The sequence below is a fragment of the Palaemon carinicauda genome, chromosome 9 (assembly GCF_036898095.1).
Source record: "Palaemon carinicauda isolate YSFRI2023 chromosome 9, ASM3689809v2, whole genome shotgun sequence".
Classification (NCBI taxonomy): Eukaryota; Metazoa; Arthropoda; class Malacostraca; order Decapoda; family Palaemonidae; genus Palaemon; species Palaemon carinicauda.
This window is the reverse complement of record NC_090733.1, coordinates 93,278,840-93,301,339: the sequence shown is the minus strand read 5'-3', so window position 1 is coordinate 93,301,339 and position 22,500 is coordinate 93,278,840. Positions and strand designations below refer to the sequence as shown.

Below are 22,500 nucleotides of genomic sequence, written 5' to 3'. Positions count from 1 at the left end.
AGATAAAAAGAAGAAAGACAGAGATGATGAGAATGGAGTATGTAATGGAATATGAAATATCATTGGAGGAGAAAAGATTAATGAGGTAGAATCTTTTAAGTATTTAGAATTAAAGTTTAGTGAAAGACTGAAAAAAGCAAATCACACGATGGCTAGGTTGAGTAAAATTTTGAAATCAAATCGCCTGAAATTAAATACAAAAATCACACTATATATCAGTTTAGCGAGATTGGTGTTACTCCATGGACCTGCGTCATGGTATGACAATGAAACAATCTCTAATAGCTTTAATAGATTTGAGAGCTAAGCCCTCAGAACGATATTGGGAGTTAAATGGCAGGACAGGATTTTAAATGATACTATAAGAGAGATTACTCGAGTGCCATATGTGTATGAGATCATGATTAGGGGTAGATGGAGATGGTTTGGGCATGCTCTTCGCACTCCCCAAGAGAGATTAGTTCATCAAACTGGAAGATCCAGGCCTACATGGCTGAGGACTATGAAGTGCGAAGTAGGAGATGATGAATGGAGAAGTATTGAATTAAAAGCTCAGGATAGAGACTACTGGCAAAATCTAACTGAGGTTCTTTGCGTCACTAGGCGTAAGAAGGGATGAGGATGATGATGATGATATATATATATATATATATATATATATATATATATATATATAATATATATATATATATATATATATATATATATATATGGTTATGTATATATATATATATATATATATATATATATATATATATATATATATTATATATACATTTATATAGAAATGTATTATATATACATATATATATATATATATATATATATATATATATATATATATATATATATATATATATACATATATATATATACTCACATATATTTTGCATGATCTTTTGTGCTTGAATTGGTCACAATTACATAGTAGTGTAGATCCTGTTGTCCCTTTGAATGAGAATCTAGTCAACATAATTGATAGGCGTATCCCTTCTCGTGTGCTAAGGTACAGAGTGAAGGACAAACCATGGTTCAATGATAATTGTAGACGTGCTTATTTGGAGAAGCAGGATGCTTATCACCTTTGGAAGGGTAACAGATCAGATTTGACATGGAACAACTATACTCAGCTTCGAGATTTTGCTCAGAGAGTTTATGCCTCAACTGAAAAGGAATACAATTTAACCATAAAAGAAACCCTTTCTTGTACAACTCAGGAACATAAATGATGGTCTACCCTTAAATTTGCACTCTTTGGTGTAGATGCAACAGTTCCTCCTTTACTTAAACCAGATGGCTCAGTCACTCACTGTCCAAAGGAAAAGTGAACCCTTTTGGATGATGTTTTTGACAGTAAACAGAGTAATGAAAAACTTGAACTTCCTTATTCCTGTTTTCCTGAGACTAAACTAACTAGTTTAGCTTTTCGATCTCGTGAGATTAAAGCTCTGTTGATGGACCTTGATGCTTATGGAGGTGTAGACCCAAAGGGTATTTTTCCTTTGTTTTTTATAAAGACAGGAGATTTCTTAGCTCCAAAGTTATCTGTTATTTTGCGCAAGTTAGCAAGAAGAGGAGCTTTTAGCAATTGCTGGAGAATTGGTTATGTTACTCCTCTATGTAAATGTTTTTGTGTAGCTCAAGTCCCACTGATTACCGCTCAATTTCCATAACTCCCATATTATCTAAAGTTTTTGAACGTCTTCTGGCAAAGAGTCTTAATAGGTTTTCCGAAGGAAATCACCTACTCCCTAGTCTGCAATTTGGTTTTCGTAAAGGCCTTGGGACATGTGATGCCCTTCTTACAATCTCCATTGCTGTACAGAAATCCCTTGATTGTGGTCAGGAACTTCGTATGATTGGCCTTGATTTTAGTGCTGCCTTTGACCGTGTTAATTATGAGGCCCTTGTTTTCAAACTGAAACAGTTGGGAGTGGGTGGGTCGTTTCTTAGCATCATTGTTGATTTTTTAAGTAATAGATCTTAAAGAGTTGTTGTTGATGGGCACCATAGTGAGTATAGGAATGTGATATCCGGTGTTCCACAGGGTAGTGTTCTTGGCCCATTACTTTTCATACTATATACACATGACATGTGGTTTGGCCTAGAAAAAAAGCTTGTTGCATATGCAGATGATGCTACTCTCTTTACATCAATTCCATCCCCTGAATATAGATTTGGGGTTGGTAAATCCCTTAATGGAGATTTAGCTAAAATTAGCGCATGGTGCAAATCATGGGGTATGAAGTTGAATCCTAACAAAACTCAAAGTATGATTGTAAGTAGGTCAAGGACGGTGGCTCCTCAACATCTGGATCTCAGTTTTGATAATGTTTCTTTAAATTTGTGTGACTCTTTTAAAATTTTAGGTGTGATTCTCGACAGCAAATTTACTTTTGAGAAACACATTAGGTCTGTGTCTTCTTCAATTGCACAAAAAATTGGTTTATTGAGAAAGTCTTACAAGATTTTCGGTGATCAATCTATTCTGAAGAAGTGTTTTAATTTTTTCATTCTACTTTGTTTTGAGTATTGTTCTCCTCCTCTGGTCTTCAGCTGCTGATTCTCATCTTAATTTGTTGGACAGAAACTTACGGTCTATTAAATTTCTTATGCCTGATCTAGATATTAATCTTTCAATTAGTTCATTATGCATGTTGCATAAGATTTTTCATAACTCTGACCATCCTTTACATTCAGATCTCCCTGGACAATTTTATCCTGTTTGTAATACTATGCAGGCAGTTAATTCTAATAGCCAGGCCTTCTCCATCATGAGGCTAAATACTACACAGTATTCAGAAGTTTTATTCCAGCTGTTACCAAGTCGTGGAATGATCTTTCTAATCGGGTAGTTGAATCAGTAGAACTTCAAAAGTTCAAAGTTGGAGCAAATGTTTTTATGTTGACCAGGCTGACATGAGTGTTTTTATTGTTTATATATGATATATCTACTTTTGACGTAGTTAATAGTTTATAAAGGACATATCTGTTTTGACGCTGTAACTGTTTTTAGAATGATATATTGTTAATTTATTCTCATCATTTATTTATTTCCTTATTTCCTTCCATCACTGGGGTATTTTTCCCTGTTGGAGCTCTTGGTTTTATAGCATCTTGCTTTTCCAACTAGGGTTGAAGCTTGGCTAGTAATAATAATAATAATAATAATAATAATAATAATAATAATAATAATTATATATATATATATATATATATATATATATATATATATATATATATATATATATACATATATATATATATATATATATATATATATATATATATATATATATATATATATATATATCCTAATTCATGTATGTAGATGAGTTGTACGTCGAGGTAAATGAACTCAATATTCATGAGTATTCCACAAAAACCGATATCTCAGCATATTATTGTACTAGATTGCATTTTGGTAGCGATGGGAGTTTAGTAGCCTTTGGGCGCTCGAGTTCATAAGTCCCTCTCCTGAGAGGGTAGTTGTGTACTGTGTACTCACAAACGAACCTTTTGTAATAAATGAAGATAACCCATATTCCGAGGTCTCATTATCCATCTACATGGGTCATATTGGTGTCAGGTGTAAAAATATGCCTGTTTGTGTATGCTGAGAATGAAGTTGTTCTTTGAGCCAGGGAAATAAAAATTCAAGATGTCGAGATACACAAGGACTAACATAGCAGACGCTGCTGCTGCTGGAGATAAGAGCGAAGGAGCAGTGGGATATAGCGTTCCCGATGAAGAATATAGACAGGAAATTAGAACGTAAGAATTGGAAAATAAGTTAGATAACTTACAACAGTTAATGAACAGATTGATTGTGGAACAAGAACAGGAGGGGCGCGCAACCACACCATAGAGTCTCATGAAAAAAAACAATAGACTCTATTTGCATATGTTCTCGGTGATTTCAGTTCTAAAGTGGGTCATAAGAAGAGAGGAGAATCAGCAGTATGTAAATTTGGAGTAGGTACAAGGAATGGCAGAGGAGACATGCTTGTAGAATTTGTTGAAAGAAGCAAACTTAAAATCATGAATATATTCCTTTATACAAAGGAATATAGAAAATAGACACAAAGCCCAAATGGAGTAACGAAAAATGAAATAGATTTTATTCTCACAGGAAAAAAGATACATATTTATAGATTTATCAGTATTATACAATTAAAGTCAAGAGATCATTGAATGATGAGAAGTTATTTTTTTTTCATATATAAGGAAAGAGAGTATAAAAATCAATTAAAAAAAAACACTCCTGTAATAGGATAAAATGTGATGAGTTTAGTTTAGTAACACAAAATAGGTACGCCTGGGTACATGATAATATGGAAGCAAGTAAAGAAGAAATGAACAGTAATTTATACTAATTTGTATTGGAATCAGCATAAGACACAGGTGAAACAGTTCCTAAACTAGATCAAGGAAAACTATCAGAAAAGACCAAAAATCTAATAAAGAAATGATTGGAAATGAGGGTAAAATCCTAGAGAGGATAAACAGAATCAGCAGAATTATCCAAAGCAATAAACAAACTAAAAACTCAAGATATTCGCATACACAAGCAGACAAAAACTTAGGAAACAATAAAGAAAAGAAGAATCAAATTAAAAAAAAAAAAATTGGAACAAGGAGGACAACAGATGTTTGCTTTAAATGATGAAAATTGAAATATTCTCCACAACACGGAATGAGGGATAAGAATTGCAGATGATCTATATACAATGTTATATGATAGTGATAAAAGAAATAACTTCAGCAACAGATATAACAAAACACCTGAGACGGTATCAAACGTAACAGAAGCAAAAAAAAGCATTCTAAGGTATAAAAAGAGGCCCAACAGCAGAAGATGGCCTAAAAATTGATTTAAAAATAGACTGAGATTTCATAGTAGTAAATCTTACTGAACACCAAAAGTCTGCATGAATGACCTATAGTTTATACCTTCATCTTTGGTAAACTTCATAATTATGCTAGTTCCCAAAAAGGAAACAAAAAAGACCTGGAAAATTACAATCTAACAAGTTTACCCTCCATAATAAATTGAATATTTACAAAAATTATATTAGCCCGAATAGAAAGACAGTTCAACTTTAATCCACCAAGAGAGCAATCAGGTTTAAGAGGTGATTATTGAGTAACTGACCATATAAACGTAATTAATCAGCTAATGGAAAAATCAATAGATTATGACAAACCACTTTTGTAGCATTTATACAGTATGGGAAAGCTTTTGATTCTTTCAAAATCTCAACAGTAATGAAAGCCCTTCATAAACAAGGGACAAAAGAATTTTATGTAAGAACACTTCAAAATATCTTTACAGGAAGTACAACAATCTTAATGTACATAAAAATAATGAGAGACTTCCAATTGAGGGAGGAGTTAGACAGGGAGACCCAATCTCTCCTAAATTATTCACAGCGTGTCTAGAGCTTTTGAAGAATTAATTTTGGGAAATTGTAGGAACTAATATTAATGGAGAATACCTTAACAATTTACGATTTGCAGATGGAAGAGTTGAGTTTATATCATAGGAAGAATTACAAATCATGATAGAAGACTTGAATTTCAAAAACAGTAATATGGGACTGAAAATGAATATGAGTAAAACTAAGATAATGTTCAATGAAAATGCAGAGAGACAACAAATAACAGTTATGCATGAGCCTTTGGAGATTGTTACCGAATAAACGTAATTAGGACAGACAGTATTTCCCTAAGACACGAGACTGAAATTGAAAGAAGGATTAGCACGGATGGAAAGCATCTGGTAAACAAAAGCGAAATTTTAAAAAGTAAAATGCCACTTTCTTAAAAATGAAAATTATTTAATGAGATGGTCCTTCCAGTATTAACTTATGCATCAGAAACTTGGAGCCTTACTAAAGCCTGAAAACATAAGCTACTTACAACTCACAAAGCTAAGGAAAGAATAATGATGGGAATAATACCAAGAGACAGAAAAAGAGCACCATGGATACAAGAGCAAACTAAAGTAGAGGATATTCTAACAAATTGTAAGAAATAGAAATGGACATGGGCAGGACATGAAATGGGGAATGGCTGACAATAGATGGGTATTAAAAATAACAGAGTCGGTCCCTAGAGATTGTTAACGAAACAGAGGAAGGAAGAGAAGATTGTGGGACGGGAAAATAAAGACAATAGACACACTCAAGTGGAAGGTCATGTTTGAGGCCTTCGCTCTGCCGTGGACAAGTAACGGTCGAAAATGATGATGATGATGATATATATATATATATATATATATATATATATATATATATATATATATATATATATATATATGTATATATATATATATGTGTGTGTATATATATATATATATATATATATATATATATATATATATATATATATATATATATATATATATATATGGATATAAATATATATAGTTTCGTGATACTTCTTCAGAGGACTGATTTATTGAGAGAGGTTTCTTTACAATTTATAGGGAAAGCAAACGTACGAACATACATATAGAGATTTAGAGAACAATGACACTCCCTTACCAGCTACCTAGGCTTGGGTCAGGTGGGCGGAGACCCCAAGCTCATTAGACACCTGCCAAAAAGGGTCATTTCAGGTGGCGGGTAAATTCTTGTTTTTTGACTCCCAGTACAGTTTATTTATATGAAAACACGGTAGCCTTATCTATATAAATACATAAGCAAAACATACACATACATACATATATATATATATATATATATATATATATATATATATATATATATATATATATATATATATATATATATATATATATATATATATATATATATATATATATATATATACATTAAAGGGTACAATTATTTTATATAGTATGCATAAGTACATTGGCACTATATATGTAATAAATTAAATAGTTTGTTATTACGTGTTTAAAACACATGACGTAATATGTCATTGTGGTTGAAGATGCTAGCGTGAGATTTGCTGTAGTCATATAAAATCATAAACAGGATGCACTTTGCAGCCTCGGCAATGTAACATATTTCTGAAACATCAACACCAATGCATAGTGTGTGAAAGATTGTGTCGTCACCGGATGCAGGTGTCTTCCGAGAAAGAATGTAACAGTTTCCATATTGTGTTTAAATGCTACGACAACTAAGCATACGATATCTGTGATATCGATAATTTAAGCAGTTCATATCTATACTTCACCTGAATTGGTCATCCGACCAAACCAGCTCCACTCCTATGATGGAGATGTTTAACTCTGTTGTTTTTAGAGAATAAATACTTTTTGAAGTTACTAAGATGAACTTCATTATCAAGACTTAACATCTTAAACAACACATACTCAATGTGTGCTTATAAAAGTAGCACACTAATAAATGGTGGCAGCGGTTAAACTCTACGAATCAGAGAAAGATCTTCAAGTAATTATAATAATAAACTCTAAGAATTAGAGGAAGATCTTCAAGACATCAAAATAAAGCTGTAATAACCAGAGAAAGATCTTCAAGAACTCAACGTTAATGTATCTACAATTTTGACTAAGTAACATAGTCCATCGAAATCTATAACATTTAATGAATGTTATACATACAAACTGATGAACTGGATCTTCAATCAACATCCTAGGAAACCCAAGGACAGACGTTCAACGCTTACAAAACATATCCAGGAAGCACTACATTCAACGGAAACTCGAACGATACATCGCTAACATACATCAAGAGAGAGAGGATGTGATGACATCACACAGAACCATATATAAGCTAAGTACATTTTTTTAAATTCATTCCAGTTTGGGCAGTGAAGTGTAGTTATCACGAGTCGTTAGTCGATTATTACTGGGGTGAGTGGTTTGCTAATCTTTTATTTTCCTTTCATTAAAGGAAACTGTGTTCAACTCCGAATTCTCATCTAGAATTTTTTCTCTCTTTGTGCTAATTCCTTTTTCTTTCAGAAATTTACAGGAAATATCTTTGTATTCGGTTTTCTTTCAGAAATTCTCGGGAAATGTCTTGGGATTAGTAACATTGTTGGGGGAATTTTATTATACATATGCGTTTACGCAGTGGACGTCTGTATTCACATAGATATTTTGATAGAATTGCAAGGGGTCGAAGAGATAGGAAAAGAAATACAGCAGTCATGACACCCCCTGTGAGCCCCACCCCTGGACCTAGTGGCGTAAGCCAGACTAATCCTCCCCTAATTGTGGTGCTTGTAAATGCCAGGTCAGCAATGCTTCCTTTTCAGGGTCGAGTCAATGGGTTCTTGCCTCAAAATGTGGAGTCATGGAATTCATCCATCGATGCCCATTTAAATGCCAAACAAATCGTAGATCCTTTTGTACAATTACAAGAAGCCAAAAGTTTTATAGATTTTTCTAAGGGGGATGCGAGTGCGTATTTAAGAGGTGTTTCATTTCAAGAAGCAGTTACCTGGGATGATTTCAAAGTTAGGTTACGTGTGGTCTATGGGGGTGAAGAAGCCTTGGATGTAGTATTAATGTTAAGAAATACACTTAATCAAGCCACTATGAATCGGCTTAATGTTATGGAGAGAGCAGCTCTCATAGCTGATAGGCGCTTAATGAATATCAGGACATTTTAGGTAATTCCACTTGGGTTACTAGAGATAACATCTCCGTGAAAGATTTTTTACGATTAATGAATTTAACTTGCATGACACTTATGTTGCCTGAAGCTTTAGTGTGGTGTTTTGATAAAAAGTTAACGCCTGCAAGTACGGAATTGGATGTATATAAACAGATAAAAAAACACATGTCCAAGTGTCCAGATCTCGATCCCGTGTTAACTCAAGTTTTTGCAAAGAATGAAACAAAGCCAAAAACAGTCAACGTAGTTAATAGTAGTCAAGTAGCGGGAATGACGTGTTATAATTGCAAACGTCAAGGTCACTTAAGCGCGGATTGCAGAACGAAATTCTGCTCAATTCATAATAGTTCGACACATTCATACAATCAGTGTTACTAGCGTAAGACACAACAGAATCCCAGAAATATACAGTCAATTCCACAGTCAGTTCCATATGGAAATAAAAAGAAAAATCCTCATTTTAACAATATGAAGAAACAACCAAATGTCAATGCAGTTCAGAGTCGAAAGCAAACAAACACTTCTTCGAATATCGCTGAGCCTGGGTCGTCAAACCAGACCTCGCAAGGTCAGACTAATTTTCAGAATGTGCAGAGCAAAGCAAATACCACATAGTTAACTCCAGAGGGGAAGAGAGTGATGTTGGGTCAAGGTCATTCATGTCAACATCGATAGTATTGAATAATCAATTTAATGTTTTATCAGATAATTGTGAGGCAATAGATTTTCCTATGAAACACACAGCCGAATTAAGTAAAACAGTGCATGCTACCGTATATTTGCAACGAATTCATACGATAATAAGCCAAAATGAGTTACGACCAACCTTATATGCTGTAAATTTAGAACACAAATCCTTTACGTTATTTTTTGACTCTGGTAGTCCACGTAATATCATGGATTTGAAGACACATCATTTGGTGTTTTCGAACTTTCCGATTGAAAAATCCGAAGTTAGACTCTCGGGTATAGGAAATAATGAATTAAATGTCATAGGCATAACTCATTTTCAATTCAAAGTCGGTAAACGCACGTTTGCCGATACATTTGTTGTTGTACAAAACATTGATATGTATCCAGCTGTAATTATAGGATACCCATCTATGGGAAATCAAAACATTATCTTAGCCCCTGCCAAGCACGGCGTGTATATCAAAGGGAAATTCTATAAGTCTTCTAATACCTTAAAATCAGTTTTGGATAAAAAGGAGACGACAAATATAACCATAACGTACGTTGAAGAACCAATAACTTGTCTCACTAATAAAGAAATAATATACGCAACTCGGCAGAATTCTCGTTCACCCGTAATATCATCTTGCACGCAATCTATCGAGCCAAATGTACCTTCGAATTTAATAGTGCAAATAAAGAAAACATTACCGGGATCTGAAATATTAATCCTTTCCGACACTTTGAAAACTAACGGATTGTCTGTCACACAAGCTATTTATGCAGTAGGCTCACATCAATAATGTAATATTGTATTCTGTAATCATTTAAATAACACTTTAGTAATTCACAAAAATCAACATATCTTGGATGTAGAAGTTTATAAACATCGTATTCTTACCGTTGCTGAAATCAATCACTCTCAATCAGTTGCGGATGAATCCCTTTTGCGATCTATTAAAAATAAAATCAATGAAGACATTCAAGACAAAGAAATTCAGCAGAAAATTCTTGGACTTTTAACTAAATATCATGATGTTTTTTCCACTACGGATGGATCCTTAGGAAAAACAGATGTGATCGAGCATCAAATAAGGTTAAAGGACAAGCAGAAAATTATCTATGTACCCTCGTACAGACTCCCTATGAAATTCCAAAATGAAATAAATGATGAAGTAGGTAAAATGCTAAAAGAAGGAGTCATTAGGAAATCAAACAGCCCTTATAATTTTCCGTTAATAGTTGTACCGAAAAAAGATCGAACATGGCGTATCTGCGTCGACTTTCGTCGTCTAAACGAGGAGACGATCCCTGATCGATTCCCAGTGCCATGTACTGACGATATTTTGTCTTTGTTAGGTTAGAATAAATATTTTACCAGTTTGGACTTACTTAAAGGCTTTCACCAGATATCACTAGAAGAAGATAGTATCCCATACACAGCCTTCAGCACAGCCAGGGGACATTATGAATTTTTACGGATGCCTTTTGGTTTACGTTGTGCTCCTATAACATTTACAAGAATGATTAACATAGTGTTTGGAGACTTGTTAGGGGATATATTGCATGCCTATATGGATGATCTTGTAATCTTTTCCAACACCTTAGAAGAACATCTACGTAAGTTAGAACTAGTACTACAGAGATTAAGACAACATAACTTAAGGGTAAAGATTAGTAGGTGTGAATTTTTCTAAACAGAATTAGTATATTTGGGTTTCATGGTGTCAAGCCAAGGTCTTAAAATAGTCCATGATAAGGTGTCGGCTATACGTAATTTTCCCATACCTACTAATGTCAAGGGAATACAGCAATTTCTGTGTTGTAGTGGATATTACAGGAGTTTTATACGCAACTATTCAATAATAGCCGCTCCTTTAACTGATCTTACGAAGAAGGGCGTAGATTTCATATGGTCTGAGTAACATCAACAGTCGTTTAATACCTTGAAAGATGAACTATGTAGTTCTCCTATCTTAAAATTTCCTGACTTCGGTAAGGAATTCTTCATTGCAACAGACGCCTCAGACTTAGGAGTAGGAGGGGTATTGCTCCAGCAATATGATAAACAATTTTTCCCGATAGCTTTCTATTCTCGAAAATTGAGAACTTCCGAAAGTAAGTATGCAGTAATAGACAAGGAAGGGCTGGCTATTGTTAATTCACTAGTGCATTTTAAGTTCATAATTTACGGTTATCCCGTTAAGGTTCTTACTGACCATAAACCACTAACCGAGTTCTTTAAAAGCTTCAACCACAGCCCTAAACGAACTCGGTGGCATTTGATCATTCAAGATTTTGGCGCAAGAATCGGGTATTTACCTGGGAAAGCAAATATCATTGCGGATGCATTATCACGCAACCCCGTGTCATCTTGTACGGAGCCTTTAGCTGAATTAATAGATATATCAACATCCATGCCTATTGTTAAAACGATATCTGAACAAGAAGATTTAGGCTGGAGCGCTGAACTATTACAGACTGAGCAAAGAAAAGATCAGAAAATAGAAACAATTATAAATGCTTTGAAAGGCAATCATAAAGAAAAGGGATATATAAAGTATAAGCAGCAGAATTATATAATCAAAGATAATATTCTGTGTAGGACTGTGACAAGGCAAACCCTCAATACACCATATGTAACTAACGACCAGGTAGTAGTACCAATCTCACTTATTTCCACTGTCCTGAATTGGTTGCATTCAAATCCATTATATGGACACCCGGGGCTCTCATTAATGTCACAGAAAGCCCAATCATTGTTTTATTGGCATACGATGCTTACAGATATAAAAAGACACATAGCTAATTGTCGCACATGTCAGGAAAACAAAGGGCATACGAAAACACCTGTCAGCCTAGGGGCTTATCCCGTGCCCAATCAACCCTTTGAAAGAATACATTTAGATTTGTTAACAGGATTTTACGAGTCAGACAGAGGAAATAAGCACCTCTTAGTAATTATAGATGCTTTAACTCGATATACAGAACTAATAGCGCTTAAAACTAAAACTGCGATTGAATGCGCTAGGACGTTTTACGAGTGTTACATTTGTAAACATGGAATTCCACACATGATAATCTCAGACCCGGGTGGTGAATTTAATAATCACTTTCTTACCTCATTGTGTGAATTCTTTAGCATAAAGAAAATAAATACCATGATATATCACCCAGAGTCGAATGGGCTAGTGGAAAGAGCAAATAGGAAGGTTTTAAATATATTAAGAGTAACACTAGGGGGATCAGACCCCAGCTGGGATATTGCAATACCGGCGGCACTGAGTACTCGGAATCATTCATATCATATATCAATTAAATGTCACCGCATGAAGCATTGTATGGTACCCCAGTTAGAACGCCTTTCCATGTATTAACGCCTACAACTAATCTATCAAATCCTTTAAAAGAATGCATAAATGCAAGTATAAGTCGATATGATATCCTTCGAAAGAATTTAGAAGAATCACAAATCATAATGAAAAGGAATCATGATAAAATAGCGAAGCCAACTAAAACATATACCGTGGGTGATAACATGTATATACAAATCAATGTGCGTAAAGGACTCAATTATAAACTAACACCTAAGTTTGAAGGCCCATTTAACATTTTGGAAACATTAACAGCCAATAGGTTTAGAGTTCAAAACGTATCCCTACCCACGGATGAGAGAATAGTACCATTGGCTCACATAAGAAATTAAAAAAAAAAAAAAAAAAAAAAAGATAAAGAGAGGGAAAGAAGTGAGGGAAATTTTATTTTATTTTATGTGATTTAAAGTTTTCTTCTTAATACAGGAGTAATTACATATATTTTTCTCGTTACAGGTTTCCAAGAGGAATTTTTTGTTGTTGGGAGTGATATTGTTCGCTCACACAAACCGCCATTTCAAAGTTTTCTGTCTCATTGGATGAGTTGTATAGAAGACATTTTCATTTGACTACAGAGAGTTGGCTTGGATCGACATTAAAAGTTGCAGAGATGCTATTTGATGACTTGAAAAATAAGACTTACGAGACAGGATCTTTGGCTTATGACCTTTTGATGTGGACTGTAGGACACGAACATAAAGAAAGACAAAATCCGTTTATTTATGCTGCATTAAACATCTTTGGGTCTATTGCAAGTTTAGGTTTAGGAATTTCCAATCGTCTTAAGATTAGTAATCAAAATAAGAAAATTGAGTTCTTGACTCATGAAGATGAATTGATTATGTCAGAACTAAGGAATCAGTTAGCTTCGATCAATCAAATTATGGATTTAGTAAATGAACATTCAAATAATATCATTCAGATTATGGAAGTACAGGATTTGTTGGCAACGTTAACGTATTATGATTCAAAGATAGATCACATACATAACAGAATTGCACATTTCATTGAGAAATCCAAGGATTATGTAGAAGCTATCACGTTAGCAACTAAAGGTGTACTGTCGCCCCATTTGCTGCCTATAAATTACTTAAAGTTAATTCTGGAGAACGGAAGGGATAAACTAGGCTATGTTCATTTGTTAGGCGAACGTAGGTTAGAATTTTATTACAGCCTAATTACAGTAAGCGTTGATAATAACAAGATTAGGATTACAATTCCCTTTGATTCTTCTGATGCCTGGCAATCTTAGAGGATATCACCATTTCCGACTTTCATGACGAATCACTCAAATCCAGTAATATCCTGTTTGACAGGACACGTATTGATTTCCCCAGACAAGGAAACATATACGGTCATTAAAGACTTGAATCAATTAACTCACTGTTCAGACGCAATGGATAGAAAAATATGTACAGCTGACTCATTTGAATTCCATAAAAACTTAATGGATTCATGCGAGTTAGGTATAGTGGATACGATACGACAAGGACGGCTTCAATGTATCATGCCCAGACGGATCCACGTCATTCGCCCACATCTTTGTTGCAGCAGATGGTTGTTTCGGGACTTCCCCTAATTCCATGGTGACCGGACTAAGGACACTCATCAGAGAACGAGCCTACTTCGCGAACTTCACGTGGACATCTACAATGCCAGCACTACCTCTCCCGTACAATCAACAGGTTGCCAAGCGGTTGATGAAATTGACCGAGATGGACCACCTGTCACCGACTTATAAGGAAATTCTTCACCCCATACTACTAGCAGGATTAGGCATTACGGTGACGATATTTATCGCCGTGAACATCCTTGTTTGGCGTAGGTTACGGTACAGCAGGAAGCTAAAACAGAATGTTTCGCAGTGTCAAGACAAAACTCCTTATTCAAATCAGTTTAAAGCCGTTTGAAGTGGCCACCTCATTCGCTAAAGGAGTAAAATGTTTTGGAAAGTGTGTTTGTACGAAAAGCTGTTAGTACGCTAGTAATATGTAATTGAAGAAATTATATACATTGCATTGTTAAAAATACATTTAAAAAAAAAAACATTTAAAAAAAATATATAAATCATTTTTCTCTCGGCATCTAATAAAATATATAAGCCGGAATGTTAAAAGAAAAAAGAAAAAAAAAATAACAGAATCTATGGGCCTCTAATAAAATATATCAGCCCTATATATATATATATATATATATATATATATATATATATATATATATATATATATATATATATATATATATATATATATATATATATATATATATATATATATGTACGAAACCGTGGTACGTGTACGTACCAGGAATTCGTGTTTGTGCAATAAAATTGAATCTTTACCAAGGCAACAAATATTTTTATTAGTTACCGTATTGTGTTAATCTATGTTTCTGACAAAGGTAACAATTATTCTTTAACAAGTTACCGAATCATATGTATATCAGTATTTTTTATGGTACTATTTGCTAGCAATGTACCATATATATGATCTGTATTTATCATGCATTTTTTTTCCTTTGCTTTGGTAATATCTTTTCATATGCATTATTGTTATTATTTTTTGAGTTGCCTGTTTGGACATTCGTCCTCATTTGCTTATGGCTAAAGTTAAACAAAGAATAATACATATGTCCAGTCCCACCTAGTAAAAATTTTTTGGCTTGTTGTTAAATTTTTTTTGTTGAAAAAATTGAGATAGCTGGCCGGCTAATGTAATAAATGAAATAGTTTGTTATTACATGTTTAAAACACATGACGTAATATGTCATTGTGGGTGAAGATGCTAGCGTGAGATTTGCTGTAGTCATATAAAATCATAAACAGGATGCACTTTGCAGCCTCGGCAATGTAACATTTTTCTGAAATGTCAACACCAATGCATAGTGTGTGAAAGATTGTGTCGTCACCGGATGCAGGTGTCTTCTGAGAAAGAATGTAACAGTTTCCATATTGTGTTTAAATGCTACGACAACTAAGCATACGATATCTGTGATATCGATAATTTAAGCCGTTCATATCTATACTTCACCTGAATTGGTCATCCGACCAAACCAGCTCCACTCCTATGATGGAGATGTTTAACTCTGTTGTTTTTAGAGAATTAATACTTTTTAAAGTTACTAAGATGAACTTCATTATCAAGACTTAACATCTTAAACAACACATACTCAATGTGTGCTTATAAAAGTAGAACACTAATATATACATACCATTCTCCAAACACACTTTAAGAGAATTAATTAAACTATGTATAAGAGATTGTAAATTTGAATTCAATGGGAGATTTTATGCACAAACAGTTGGTATGGCTATGGGAAACCCTTTATCCCCAGTATTGAGCAATCTATATATGGAATTTTTTGAAAGCATAATCTTAAATAACATCATACCTAATAATGTAAAATGGTTTCGATATTTTGACGACATAATATGTGTGGCCAGGAAATGAAAATTTAGATAACTTTTTTCTTAGATTGAATAGTTTGGTACCATCAATAAATTTCACTATGGAGCTGGAGAATAATTGTACCCTACCTTTTTTGGACTGTCGCATACATAGATGTAACAATAGTCTCAAGTTTAGTGTATACAGAAAGCCAACGAATATCTCGGCATATGTCCATTACTACTCAAACCAAGGCAACAAAGTTAAGAAATCTGTATTTACTTCTATGTTTTTAAGAGCATTTCGAGTCTGCAGCCCTGAATATATTGATGACGAAATAAATGAGATTAGAGCAATAGGTAAAAATCTAAAGTATCCTGAAATTGTGTTAGATGATGCCCTAAGAACAGCAAAAAAGACTTTTTTTGGTAATGATAACAGAAAAAACTACAACACACAAAATTTACTTGTACTACCTTATTGTAATTCTTTTAAAGAAATTCCCCAACTGTTGAAAAACTTCAATGTAAATGTAGCATTTAAGAGTAAAAATACAATAAAAATAGCCTTAATAAAGAATTCTCCTGACATTACCAAGGGATGTGTATATCGTATTCCATGCAATGCTTGTGAAAAATACTATATTGGTCAAACTGGTAAAGCCCTAAAAAAGAGAATTGAACAACATAAGAAAAGTGTCAGATATGCTCAAGATAATAATGCACTCTGCTCACGTTAGAGATAAAAATCACAATATTAATTGGTCAGGTGCAAAGAAATTGGTTCATTCAAATAACTTAGTGGAAAGAAACATCATAGAGTCCAGTTTCATAAAAGAAACCTTTGAAAACAACTTGAATATTGGTCATGGAATGTATAAACTCGACACCTTTACATGTAAAGAGATTTGTATGCTATATAAAAAACATTAACCACTTAATGTAGAATTGAATGTATTGTAAATAATTAACGTCGCTGTGAAATTAATATTTAGACCTAAACTACCATTCATTAAAGGGTACAATTATTTTATATAGTATGCATAAGTACATTGGCACTATATAGTGTTATGCTAGATATAAGTATTGATATATACTGTACATGATTATATGTTTAAGATATTAATGTTGTATGTATATAAATGTATATATGCATATATGTGTATATATATATATATATATATATATATATATATATATATATATATATATATATATATATATATATATATATGTATGTGTATGTATATGTATGTATATATATATATATATATATATATATATATATATATATATATATATATATATATGTATGTATGTGTATGTATATATATGTGTATATATATACATATATATATATATATATATATATATATATATATATATATATATATATATATATATATATATATATATATACATATGTATGTGTATGTATATGTGTATATATGTATATGAATGTATATATATATATATATATATATATATATATATATATATATATATATATATATATATATATATATATATATATATATATATGTGTGTGTGTGTGTGTGTGTATGTTTTGCTTATGTATTTATATAGATAAGGCTACTGTGTTTTCATATAAATAAACTCTACTGATAGTCAAAAAAACAAGAATTTACCCGCCACCTGAAATGACACTTTTTGGCAGGTGTCTAATGAGCTTGGGGTCTCCGCCCACCTGACCCAAGCCTAGGTAGCTGGTAAGGGAGTGTCATTGTTCTCTAAATCTCTATATGTATGTTCGTACGTTTGCTTTCTCTATAAATTGTAAAGAAACCTCTCTCAATAAATCAGTCCTCTGAAGAAGTATCACGAAACTAGTCAGGACTTAAGCGTATATTTCGTATTTTCATTTTCCCTGTGGTTCTTCTGCATCTGAGCATCACGTTTTCCTGTGATTTTTACGCATATATATATATATATATATATATATATATATATATATATATATATATATATATATATATATGTATATATATATATATATATATATATATATATATATATATATATATATATATGTATGTGTATATATATATATATATATATATATATATATATATATATATATATATATATATATATATATATATATATATATATATATATATATATATATATATATATATATATATATATATATATATATATATATATATATATATATATATATATATATATATATATATATATATATATATATATATATACATATATATATGTATTTATGTATATATTTATATATATGTGTGTGTATATGTGCATGTGTGTTGGTATATATGTACTCGAGGAACTTTTTATTTGTGTAACATCCCATTTTTAATGTTAAGGATCCTCATTAATATATAGGGTATTGTACATCCTATTCGTAATAATAGGCGTGCACTTAATTTTAATAGTCAGGCCTTCTCACTCATGAGGTTCAATACTGCACAGTACCCAGAAGTTTTATTCCAGCTGTGACCAAGTTGTGGAATGATCTTCCTAATCGGGTAGTTGAATCAGTAGAACTTCAAAAGTTCAAACTTTCAGCTGTTTTGATGTTCAACAGGCTGTCATAAGCTCTTTTGTAGTTTACATATGAAATATCTGTTTTAATGTTGTTAGTGTTCAAAAAAAAATTTATTTTAATTATACATTACTTCTTATATTCTTAATTTATTTCCTTAATTCCTTTCCTCACCGGGCTATTTTTTTCTCTTGGCGCCCTTGGCCTTATAGCATACTGCTTTTCTAAGTAGGGTTTTAACTTAGCTAGTAACAACAACAGCAACAACAATAATAATAATAATAATAATAATAATAATAATAATAATAATAATATTCTTGGAATTCATGGTTATCAACGGATGCAAGTATATTTTGTTGTCATGATCATTTGTAAAATTCCTTTCTGGTTTTCAATCTTCTATTTATTTATTTTCTCTTTCCCTTATGGAAATTCCTTTTGTACATCCAGATACGTCTTTTTCAAGAGCAGCAAATGACGAGATCATTTATCATCTCGGCTATATTTAGTTCCGTAGCTGTCCTTTATATTGTGAGGCAGTTTGTCTTAATTTTGGTGGCAAAGTTATTTTTTGTACTATGAAAAAGAATATTTTATGAAATGAAGGGATTTTTTATTTATTTTTTTTTTTTTTTTGGAACGCTGAATTTTATTATATGCATAAGCCTACTCAGTAAATGTAGAATACATCAAAGGCTTCTGTCTCTATAGTTTATCATCTTTTAGTTGAATAGAGATTTAGTGAACTATTAGCAATTTTATATTGTTTTATGTTTCGTGGCTGATCATGGCAATACACAAACCTTTTCACCACACAAACGTATCTTCACTCACAGGAAGCAGTATCTATCTATCTATCTATCTATATATATATATATATATATATATATATATATATATATATATATATATATATATATATATATATATATATATATATATATATATATATATATATATATATATATATATATATATATATATATATATATATATATATATATATATATATATATATATATATATATATATATATATATATATATATATATATATATATATATATATATATATATATATATATATATATATACACAATCCCTTGCTTATCTGTCAAATGGTAATAAACGCGAAGTATATTTCACATATATACGTACGGTTTGTTTGTACATGCTGCTTCGTGTAACTTCATTCTTAAAAAATAGTTTACGTTATATATGTATTATATATCGACGAAGTTCCTTGATATCACTCAATAGACTAAGTAGTTCATAGAAAATGTGATTTATGATATTCTTATAGATAATACAATCACATGTGAATGGGTTTTCGTTTCCTTCATTTCGTGATTATTCAAAAATATTTAATTTCTCTTCAATGTTGTAGATAATCTTAATGATTTTATGCGCTTGGATGATTCCAAGACAACTAGTATCTGCAATTTTTTTAGATTCCTGCGATTAAAGGATAAAAAAAGTAAATTTTCCATTATTATACTATTGTTCTAGATTACCATACAATACCCCATCAACTTACAAATGGTACTTCCCTCTTATCCTACAACACAACGCTTACTAATACATCGTCTTTTATGTTATTGAAACCAAGAACATATGATTAAAAAATTTCAGATTATGTAATAAAAACAATTTAGCTTTAAATATACCAATAACAATAAAGGGTTCGTATAAAAAAAAAACATCCAATTGGACAAATTACGTAGCAGATTATAATTCTGAACCTTTCTTTACTCAAACCAATTAGAATTAAGAAAAAATGAAGATTATAGTGGTGTATTGCAATTTATTCCATTGAAGAAAAGCAGATGTTTTATTCTGAGCCTCTATCTCACAAGAGGTAACTTAACTAGGTACAAGTCTTAAAGAAGAATTAAAATTTAGCCTATGAGTCAATTCAGAACCTTCAGAGAAGACAAATAAGAAATTATGCATTTACGGGTATATATAAATTATTTGGTCCTATTTTAACAGTTATTTTATTTTTCTGGTAAACATTAAATACGTCCCCAGTTTTTCGATATTCTCAATATTGATATGCTTACCATAGAAAAGCAATATAAGAGAGGATATAAAGGTAAGAAATCTTATTTCTTTCCGAAGCAGGTTTCGATTTTATGACCCGATGGGGTCAGGTATACAAACGCTTACATACGATGCTTGTCTTGTACAGATATTAGGTGATAGTTGACTGTGTATTGCCTACGTATCCTACATAATCAGTAATAGATACACATTAAATTGGGAGCATTGAAATTGGCAGAAAATAAGGAAGGACCAATTACATCATCTTCATGCATCCTAATCATGACGTTATGTTGCTGTGTTTACCACAGTCATTTAATTCTTTAGGGCTGTGGTTACCTATTGGGAAACGTCCCTGCCTGGAATTCTGCTGGAATGCGGTTCGAGTCCCGCTGAAACTCAATAATTTCTTATAGTGTCTACAACCTAACCATCCTTGTGAGTTAAGGATATGGGGTTGAGGAGACTATAGATCTTCCTCTTGAGTCATCAGTAGCTACTGGCTGGTCCTCCTGGTCCTAGCCTGGGGGTAGAGTGGGTTTGAGCGCAACCCATATGGATATATGGTCAGTCCCAAGGGCATTGCCCTGCTAGCCAAGGCAATGTCACTGTACCTTGCCTCTGCCATTTATGAGTTGCCTTTAAAACCTTTAAAACTTGGATCCATACGGGTTCTCAGCTAGATGGCTCATCATAGAGTTTCAGTGCTGAAAGAATATTGCACAATTTGGAAGTCATTTGAAGATAGACAAAATAAATCCATTTAGTCCATACATAATTCAAGACAATATTTAACCCTTACCGATCACCCAGAGATCTCTACTCCGGTGAAAAGACAGTACCGGCTACTCCAAGTGGTGCTGCTCAATGAATCACAATGACTATGAACCCTGCATGGACTCCTTGAAAATGTCTTATTATCAACAATTTAGTACGATTCAATTAATTTTTATGGTATCATTGGGAAGGTAAATCATTCTTCTTTTTCACTTTACATTTTTAATAGACGTACTACAAATACTTATCACACAGGAAGATGAAACTTTGTGTTATAATTCAGAAAAACATTCGGAAATAGGAATTTTCCCGGTCATTAATCCCCAATAATACGGTTACCTTTTATTTTCTCATCGTACAAAGTTTTCACGCAAAAAGCTTATGCATCAGTGCCCATCTCGATGATTTAGTAAACTGATTGCGAGTTTATTTTTTCACGTTTCAATCAATTTTCTTGAGAAATCCAAATATCTAAGCGTGAATTGGCGACGTTCATTTCCTATCGAGGTCGCTAGCGCACTTCTCAAAAATATCAATGGATGGGTTGCCAGTTACCAAAATAGAAACAAATTACTTAAAATTGTTAAAACACATGATATAGTTGAAGGTTTAATTAAATTATGGTATATCAGGTAAAAATGATATAGAAATAAATAAAGAATTAACCAGTAAAGGAAGATTAAATGAAGCTAATAAGGATTTCATGAATATTTCTAACGATATGGCAACTTTAGAACATTCAGAGGTATTTTACAATCGGTGTCCGAATCCATACCATCCACGCAAAACACACCCATAGAAAATCCAGCCACCTATCTCTTCGACATGAGAGAGAGAGAGAGAGAGAGAGCGAGAGAGAGAGAGAGAGAGAGAGAGAGAGAGAGAGAGAGAGAGAGAGGGTCGAGCCGGTGATACTCGTGCATTAGAATTACTGATTTTTATTGTATTTTTATATACATATAAGCAATTACTAAAAAGACCTATGTCATCTACCCTTTATCAGTATTCATAATCGTATGAGACCTTCATACAGGATGACAGATATCTACCCATATAGAAAAAAATAGTGTTTACATATCGAGTAGGAATGTGC

General features: G+C 32.4%; 1 pseudogene; it reads left to right on the top strand.

Annotated features, from left to right (window-relative positions):
* Positions 1-3,661: 3,661 nt before the first annotated feature.
* Positions 3,662-22,500, top strand: part of LOC137646546 (uncharacterized) — a 32,727-nt pseudogene continuing 13,888 nt past the window's right edge.